Source organism: Carassius auratus, chromosome 17 (assembly GCF_003368295.1).
Source record: "Carassius auratus strain Wakin chromosome 17, ASM336829v1, whole genome shotgun sequence".
In the NCBI taxonomy this organism is placed as follows: domain Eukaryota; kingdom Metazoa; phylum Chordata; class Actinopteri; order Cypriniformes; family Cyprinidae; genus Carassius; species Carassius auratus.
Window position 1 is genome coordinate 26,618,214 of NC_039259.1, and position 10,614 is coordinate 26,628,827.

The window sequence follows — 10,614 nt, forward strand, 5'->3', positions numbered from 1 at the left end:
TGAACGCAAATGTTTTGTGAGAGAGTGCACAAAGTTTTTTGGGAGAATGTCATTTTTATCAGGAAACAATATTTTTGCAAGAAAGTGCTTACTTTTTTGGATAAACTCAATAAGTTTTCTTGCAAACACTCCTTTCTAACTAAACATATTGCGAGAAAACATATTTTATGAAAGAACAATACATTTCTTAGAGGAACGCAACATTTTGAGAATAAAGGTAAATGTTTTGGGAGAGGATGTAATAGTTTTGTGAGAGAGCACAAAGTTTTGGGGGGGAAACAGTATTTATGAGAGGAAGCGCAATATTTTTGAGAGCAAATGTTTTGTTGGAAAACACAAAGTTTCTCTGTGAAAGAATATTTTTGACAGATAATGCGAGGTTTATTAGGAGAACGCAATATTTTTGTGAGCAAAAGCAAATGTTTTGTGAGAGCATGCAAATAATTTTTGGGGAAAACACATATAGCAAATAAATGAAATATTTTGTTTGCAAACCATACTTTTGTGAGAGAACAAATGTTTTTTCATGTTTCGCAAGAATTTTAAACAACCATGTGATGAGGCTTAAAAAATGTAAATATGAATGAGGATCCATTTCATGCAACAGTCTCTCAGGAAAACTTATTTAATTTACACGGCGGCGATTTCGTATAAATCTGTACATTGTGAATCTTGCAAAAATGTATATTTTTATTAAAAAGTAAGCATGAAGGTCCATCCCTAAACAATAACTACCACCAGGTGTAAGCTTAAGTTAAGTTAGTACCTAGTTATTACATAGTTACTGAACTTACTATAATCAGTACATAGTATATACATGAGGAACAGTACTGTAAAATAAAGTGCTCCTGACATTTCTTTCTAAAGGAAATCTCCAGAGCTCCTGGTCAGTAGCACATATGTTTCTTGGAAAGAAACGAGTGAATCATTTGCTGCTGTTACCTGAACATCTCAAAGCGTCTCAAGAACTGGATCTCCGTCTCATTGATCTCCACAACAGCTCTTCTTGGATTCTCCAGAGTCTGAGGAAACAGCAGAGTCAGCAAATACTGAATGAAGAGAAGACAATGTCATTATACACTGAATCTGCAATGACTCCAGCGAGATTATAAACAGGAGAGGGAACCGCACTGATGGTGACATGCTGTCTTACTCTTAAACACGTGTTGGGCATCGCTGGAGAAAGCTTTCAGCCGGAGGAAATGGTTCATTATGTGAAGTGTCCCAGAGAGTCATTTGATTGCGGCGTAATAACGGCCGACTCTAAACCATCCCTGAGGAATGACTAGCAGCTCACGAGACGAAGCAAGGGAACCCCACTAACTAGATAAGCATCAGATTCAACACAATGTTTGCAGAAATCGGAGCTGGAGCCAGAGACGCTTCAGACTGAGGATCGCTTCAATCCTTCTCGAGATCCTAAAGATCCTGTGGGAGCTCTTCGTTAAACGATCGTTGTAGTAGTTTTAAAGAACTGCTTGCACTGGCTTTAAACCTCTTCATTGTGTCTCTTTAATTACTTACATCTAATTTTAAAACCAAAGTCATTGGGTTTTCTCATGTTCTGGTCAATCAGTTTTGGACTATTTGGCTTTTCATATCATGTTGTGTTGAAATAATGGAAAAAACGATTACACTTCTATTTGCATCGGTAGATTTCAGATATAATATGTGACCCTGGAGCACAAAAGCAACCTCAGATTTTTAAATATTGTCCTCCTTAACAAAGCATACGTTAATGGAAAGATTATTTATTCAGCCTTCAGATGATTTCAGGGAAAAAAGACCCTTATGACTCGTTTTGTGCTCTAGGGTCACAAATTAATTTTTATATGTGTAAATATATATATATATTCCCCCTCTTTCCCACTTTATTTTCTATCTATATTCATACGATTTTTACTGGAGAGTTTGTCTATAAATCATTGAAACTGATTTGTGTAAAAAGTTATTCTTATAAAAAGTTTTTCACTTTTATGAAAGAAGGCACATTTCTCTGGGAACATTTTCATGGAGTTTCTTTAATAAATTGCAATGTGAGACATTGCATGCAAAACTTTTATTTGATTCATATTCTGGAGGGTTTTATAGAGGGTTTTGTCCATATATAATTCACACTGATTTATACAACTCTTAATTCCTAAAAAATTTGAATAAAAAAGTATTTTTGCAAAAGGCAAGTTAAGATTTTTGGGGTAAACAATATTGTGAGAGATTCTCAGGGAACATTTTTATTGTCACTCTTTGAAAACGTATATTTTAAGGCGAATCCATCTTTGTTTTTGTATGCACTGGTCATTTTTGAGGTTTTGGGCTATTTGGCTTTTCATATCAAGTTGTTTCTGACTATTTGAAAGAAAACATCCAAAATTCACTTTTTGAAAGAGTTTATTTTAATAAACTATTGCTCTTTTATTATTTCTAGTACACCATTTTATTGCATGTATTGATTTAGACAACATTTTATTCCTAAAAATGTGGTAAAAATGTATAGGGTTCTGTCTGTTGACAGTAATTTGTGATTTACAGAGTGATAAAAAGAGAAATCTTATACAGTATATCAACAAAATCAAACAATTTTCAACTTCAACTTCATCCAGCTGTTCTGGAAATGTACACAAATTAGTGCAAACCTTTAACGATGAATTAATTAATGTGTTGGTGCATATTAAAATATAACGTTCCAGAAACTTCTAATGCAAACCAGTTGTCTTAATCTACTGTGAATAATCAGCTGGTAAGTCATTTGAACTCTATGCACTTGTGGTGTCTTGAATTATAAAGTGCTGAAAGGTTCATTCTGCTTCTGTTATGGATGGAAAGACCTTGCTTTCTTGTTATCTACTGTATGATTTTTACTTCCAAGCATCTGGAGAAAATGTGTAAGTGATAACAAGTGTCCTCACAAGCTGTCCCACTACTTCACTCATAAGTGCCAGATTTATAGCCTGTAAACAAGATCAGAACAGATGACATGCACTAACTAGATCGTATGTCTTCCCATGATCCCTTGAGGAAGTCTTCCCAGGGCGTACTGTGATATATAGCTGCTTTTGGAGCAGGTCTCAATGCTCTAATTGCACGGTTGCATGTAAATGACTGTGGTTTGTCAGCATGATATTCAGCATTAAGGACAAGCGTGACCAAACGTTTACTGTCCCAACAGTGCATTGAAATAAAGCGAGAATAAAACACTTTTGCATGAGATTTATCCAGTCTTGGGGTTTTCTGCAGACATGCACATAACAAATAAGCAACAACAAAAAAAAACTTATGCAAAGTGAAACTGAAGCAACAAGCAACATAAATAAATAAATTATTGAAATTAAAAATTCTCACTTTTAAGTGCAATACATAAAAAAGTAAATAAATCACTGGAAAAGCACCTAATTGTTTATTTTTGTATTTATTATATATAATAAATAATAATAAATAATAATTTGTTAAAAAAATGAATAAAAAATGGTTATAGGTTCATTTGTGTTATAGACAACAAATAACGTTTACTTAAAATTAAAGACATTGAAGTATTTTTGGATTGAGGGCAAAATTTATTTAAATATTTTTTTTGAAAACATATTCATTTTTTTTTTTACTTTTTCAAAACTAAACAAAAAAAATAGTATTGGTATTGATATAAAATGTATTAACGTAAATACTAAATATGGGAAATATATTTCTTGGGATTTTTTTGTTGTTGTTGTATATCTTGAAATATAAAAAAAAAAAATTGGCATATTGGAAAGGATACACAAAACCAAAAAAAATCGAACCAAATAACTAATTATCCAAACAATTACACAATGTGAGGAGCATCTTCATGGCAACTTATTTTTTGTATAATAGTTTTAGTCTTTTTTTTAGTTTTAAATATTTTTTTTTTTGTAGTATAGAACCGTTTAATCAATTGATTTACACGATAAAAAGTCTTAATACTGAAGCCCACATTGTAGAACAGAATAAAGTTTATTTATAGTGATAACGTTACTAATGGTAAGTTGTGAAGAGTGTAGATGTGTGTGTGAGTAATCCTTCATTACGCTGGAGATGTGCTGCTGCTGTGTGGAGCTTCAGGCTGCTGTAATTGTTCCTGTCAAAGTCCGTCTGCCAGCTACAAATGAGCTAACCAACTCAAATCGGGGTCATCTGGAAGCCATTTCTCGCCGTATTTTTTTCCCCTTCCCCGTCTCATTTTAATCTCCTCCTCCTCGTCCCAGGGGAGGTCGGGGCCGGTGACCGGGATCTGCGCACGCGAGGCCGGTGTGGCACGCAAACTCATCCTCGCACGCAAGAAACCTCTGCAGAAGACATCAGAACACACCTATAGAGGAACGAAGGAGATCACACGTAATCATCACTCCGCATGGGGAGTCATTTCATCTGTGCTGGTGAAAATAAAACAAAATGCTCTTAATGAATGAAGTCTAGAATGAAATGCTCAATCTACTCCTGATATGGAAACATAGAAGGAGAAGATCAACAGATAGCTTAGAGAAAAACAGGCCCCATACAATCTTTGTAAGAACAATATGCTTCGAAACTTCTGCTGAAGAACAAATTGCTCTTCATGCCAAGAAAAAAAGGGAGGGAGTGCTGTCTAATGTGCAAATATTTCAGAGAACTAGAGGCTAAATTCTGGCTGAAGTATTTTAAGACATGGCATGAAATATTTTGGCTAATCTTACCATTTAATTTGTGCTTACACAAACATTACATTCTGTACACATGAACATGTTCATGCTTTGATTGATTTATGATAATTAAAATAATATGATAATTATATCATTTATATTTTTAAATTAGATTTTTTTTTTAAAAATACATAGATGCATTCTTAATTGTCATGAAAAAAGTAAAGCTGAATTAAATTAAATTAAATTAAATTAAATTAAATTAAATTAAATTAAATTAAATTAAATTAAATTAAATTAAATTAAATTAAATTAAATTAAATTAAATTAAATTAAATTTAAAATCGCCTTAATTTTCTTTAAGTTTAATAAATTTTCTTAGTAAAAAAAAAATACTAAGATTTAATTTATTTTTGCTGCACGTTATAGCTGGCCACATCAGGCTATTCTGCATTAATGCTCTAATCAGTTTACATAAATGTGATGAATTCATTAATTTGTGTGCAATGCTGTATAGGCTGATATGTATGATAAATATGATCACGATGAAGTGTGAAAACATCTGTTTCTTCACATCTGTGTTCTGGTGTGTTTGATAACTCAACTCCACAGTTTCCATCACCGCTCATCGGCCAAGTCACATTATTAACTATTAACAGATGGGAAATTGCTCATCATTGACATATCAAATTATAGTAACTGTTCGCACTTAAATGTCAGGCCACATCAAATCTCTAATGCTCACACGATCAGTTCTGATTGGAGGAAATGCATGCCGCTCAGATCTGATTGGCTGATGGGATCTTAGACCAAAAAGTTGAGCAGAGGTCAGAGTAAGAGGAGATTTGTGGTCTAATGTACCTGGCAAAAGCACAAGCATGCCGCTGTGAGACGCCTGTGCACTCGCGTTCCCTCAGGTGACTCGCTCTTGTTTTAGAACAGACCGCAATAATTCAATAACCTCACTGGATTGGGTTAAAGATAGCCTGTTTTGAGAAACCTTGGATATTCTTGTGATGAGATTCATGTAATAAAAACAAAATGTTCATGCTCGCCATAGAAATATAAATCACGCAGAGCACAAAAGCAGCTTTATAGTTGCAAGATTAAACTAAATTTATAAAGTTAAAATAACCTATACCTTTATAATCAATTTCTGTACTACTGTATATATAGCAATAACCTACTAACTCTATAGAAACTGCATAGCAACACCCTGGCAACAACCTGTTGCAGTAACACCCTAGCAACTGCATAGCAACATCCTGGCAACAACCTGTTGCAGTAACACCCTAGCAACTGCATAGCAACACCCAGGCAACAACCTACCATAGTAACACCCTAGCAACTGCATAGCAACACCCAGGCAACAACCTACCATAGTAACACCCTAGCAACTGTATAGCAACACCCTGGGAACAACCTGCTGCAGTAACACCCTAGCAACTGCATAGCAACATCCTGACAACAACCTGTTGCAGTAACACCCTAGCAACTGCATAGCAACACCCTGGCAGCAATCTGTTGCAGTAACACCCTAGCAACTGCATAGCAACACCCTAGCAATAACCTGCAGCAGTAACTCCCTAAAAACTGCATAACAACACCCTGGCAACAACCTGCTGCAGTAACTCCCTACAAACTGCATAGCAACACCCTAGCAACAACCTTCTGGAGTGAACCACTAGAAACTGCATAGCAACACCCTAGCAACTGCATAGCAACACCCTAGCAACAACCTTCTGGAGTGAACCACTAGAAACTGCATAGCAACACCCTAGCAACAACCTGCTGCAGTAACACCCTAGCAACTGCATAGCAACACCCTAGCAACAACCTTCTGGAGTGAACCACTAGAAACTGCATAGCAACACCCTAGCAACAACCTGCTGCAGTAACTCCCTACAAACTGCATAGCAACACCCTAGCAACAACTTTCTGGAGTGAACCACTAGAAACTGCATAGCAACAACCTGCTGCAGTAACTCCTTACAAACTGCATAGCAACACCATAGCAACAACCTTCTGGAGTGAAACACTAGAAACTGCATAGCAACACCCTAGCAACAACCTCTTGCAGTAACTCCCTAGAAACTGCATAGCAACACCCTGGCAACAACCTGCTGCAGTAACTCCCTACAAACTGCATAGCAACACCCTAGCAACAACCTTCTGGAGTGAACCACTAGAAACTGCATAGCAACACCCTAGCAACAACCTGCTGCAGTAACTCCCTAGAAACTGCATAGCAACACCCTAGCAACAACCTGCTGCAGTAACTCCCTAGAAACTGCATAGCAACACCCTAGCAACAACCTGCTGCAGTAACTCCCTAGAAACTGCATAGCAACACCCTGGCAACAACCTGCTGCAGTAACACCCTAGCAACTGCATAGCAACACCCTGGCAACCAGCTACAGCAGTGACTCCCTAAGCAACATGCTAAAACCCACTCAAAACACCTTAGCGACAGCATAGCAACACCCTGGCAACCACTAAAAAACACTGGCTGGTACTTTCTGCAAAAATTTGAAACTCTACCGTTTAAAGCATCCAAATTCTCTTGAGCTCAAGTGAATCAGCATCACGTCACCGCCGTTAATAGACTCCATCGAGCGCTAACATGGTCAAGATGGCACTGATGAGTCAGGCTCATAAAGCACTGGTTAGTGTCCTGCAGCGAGAGAGAGTGTGTTCATTTCCTCTCACTGAGTGTCAGTCGCTCGTTTGGGGTTCTGGATCACCACTGCGGTTTAATCTGCACTTGCGTTCCTACAGCTCGTTTCAGCTCGTCTTTTTTCCCTGAATACCGCTGGCTCCGTCGGACCCCCGGGCTTCCCTTCCCTCCTCCTCCCTCCCAGGGCCGTGCGTGACAGTAGCTCGCTGAAAAGTGGAAATGATTCTAGTAAACAGTGATTAGCTCCAGACCGGGATCTGCTCGTCCATCGTGAGACCTGCATCCACACGCTGGCGGCTGCCAAGTCCTCGACCTTCCCGACCCTCCGGGGTCACGGCCAGCCTTTCACAGCCAGGTTAAAGAGAATAATGGCAGGCAAGCACGACAGCCTCACGCAACACACACACACACACACACACACTGTAAAGCTGGCTCTGATTAGTGCGGATGCTGATGTGAGAGACCATATGTGAATCACGGGATTCCAGAGGACTCTCCCGAACGGAAAACGTGATGGGATTTTGGCAGCGCTGAGTTCTGATAGTAACACTGCAATCTGGGTCTACAAACACAGAGAGGTGTCTGAGTCATTAAAATAACATTTTACATTTTATGATATAATATAAATTATTACGGTGGATTAAATAAAATTACTTAAAAGGTTGTCACTGTGGTTTATGATGCAAATATTACAGTCAATCAAAATGTAACGCTTAAAAAATAAACAAATATATATATATATAGCATTTTATTTATTTTTTTACTTTTTCAGATTTAAGAATATACTAATATTTAATTCTTATATAGGTTTTGTATGCATACAGAAAATATCAAAATTTTTAATAATCATTGATTTTTGGATGATGGTACATTCAAATAATACTGAAAAGCTTTGCAAATATTAATTCAATCAGAATGTTTTGAGCTTTTAAAAAACATATATTAAAAAGTAATTTTACTTATTTGTATTGTTTATTTTAGATGATATAAAATATTTTTCTTTTATTATATATTTACTGCTTACACACAGAATATTAACGAATACCACACTAACATTACAATATTGTTACATCAATTCATGATTTTTAATTATCTAATATAATGCATTTGGGTAAATTAAATGATTACTTAGAAACTTTTGTTGCTGTGGTTAACTTTGCAAATATTACAAATTAAATTCTGAGCTTTAAAAAAAAACAATTCAAATGCAAAAATAACTATTTTCACCTATTTAAGAAGATAATGGATAATACTTATCTTCAAGTCTAATAATTTTATTTCATAAATAAGTTTAACCGAAGTTAAAATGCATTATAGTATATGCATATTCCTTGTTATTCATAAGATTATAATGCATTATAAAGAGCATTTTAAGGCTAAATTAATGCATTAAAATACTTTTATAATGGATTAAACACACCACTTTATTTGATTAGGTGTACTGATTACGGAGTTCATTGACAGTTTAATGCTCATTAGTTCCTCCGCTCTATAGTCTTCCCTGAACAGTGCACAGTGAAATCTAATCTTGTTTCTGTGAAGATGTTTATTCTCTCCTAGGGAGCAAAAACATCGGGCTCCTAAATCCAAGTGGATTGGAACTGATTGTATTTGGCTTCTCCTTCCTCTCTTTCTCAGGGAAGGAGGCACATCTCATTTTAGTGGTGGTTTGAATCCAGGAAAGTGTACTATCAGCAAGAAATCAATGCTACTGTTTCTCTGACTCTAGAAACGCTGCAGCGCTGCAATTAAGGTCATTAGATCCCTGCAAAAATAAACTCCTCCTGGTGAGGAAACAAGGAACATTTATCTCCCGCCTGGCGCTCAGAAGAGAAACGTCTTGCATCAAGAACATTCAGTTCTATAGCTTAAAGTCTCGAGATTTCAGAGAACTTTCTTCTCAATGATGAAATAGATAACTGTAACTTGAAACATGTAACTTCCATTTAACGCTCATTTGATATTACCGAGTCTGTACAAAAAGAACAAACAGCAAAGGAAAAACAAAAGCAAATGCAGATACACGTGCGCCAAAATAAAGTTACATCATAAAACATTTAAAGACAAATGAGCCTCTCAGGATATCCAATTTGATGTGTTTTCTTACAGAATAAAGTGTCTGTTTTGGTGCATTCTGAGAAGGGATCTGCTTTTGTGCACGTTATGAAGGCATGCTTGCAATTAAGCAATCTCTCAATGACTGCATACCCAAAAACACATGTGAAAATTTATCCTGAAATTGTGAGAGGAAAATAGCCGAGAGAGACCCTGGCGTGCTTTACGATGAGATCACAGACCCCAGAACATGATGCACCATCGACATGTGAACACAACATCAAATTATGCTCATAAAGATCATTTACGATCTTTATTGTTTCCCTGTGTTGTACAAATGTTGACATTTGTAATAAAAATCAATTGATGGTACTTAAAAATCAAATTTGTATTGACATAATAAATTAGGATTTTCTGCAAGGATATTAAATGCCTTATTATAATAATTTGTGATGGTGCAACAACAATCACCTTATCTTTTTACAACATGCATGAGGAAATTTCATTTATTTTATGATATATAACGCTATTCCATACTCACTATTCATTATATATATATATATATATATATATATATATAAATGCTACACCGGGGCTAAAGACATCAATTATGAATGGACACGCACTATACAGGGATAGCATGGTTTCCAGTGTCTAGTCGTGTTGCATAACTCCATGCATGCATAGTTTTCCATTATTACTCGGGTTTATGTAAAGTGGGTCTGCAAAACAAAGCGTCTTTTTATTACGAAACATTCCCCAAGACAAAAGTCTGAAGTCTGGGATGCCGTCGATGATTGCATCAAGCTTAAAATAGCATTTTCGTAATCCTGTGCAAACCAGAGCAGAAATAACGATTGCAAGAGAAGTGCGTAAACGACTAAAGACGCGCGCGTCAAATAAAGAGTTCAGCTGCAACAGCATAAAACGATTAATGCATCAGTCTGTTTGAGTTATGATGACGGCACAGACCGCAAGAGTTTTGCACAATTAAGTTTTATGCATCTCCGCCACGATGATCAGAAATACCTCGCACAGAGCGCGTGGAATTAAAACAAAGGTGATTTACGCACTGTTTTCAGACGTGTCTCTGTGAACAGAGCCGGCTGCGCACTTGGCTCTCCAGTGCTCAGATGCAAACAGACGTTCAGTTCTTCTGACTGAGTCTCTGCGGCTTCCACAAGGGGAGGAGAGAGACTATCATCGAGTCCTGCCCCCTGTGCTGCAAACATATATAAAAGACATGGATCC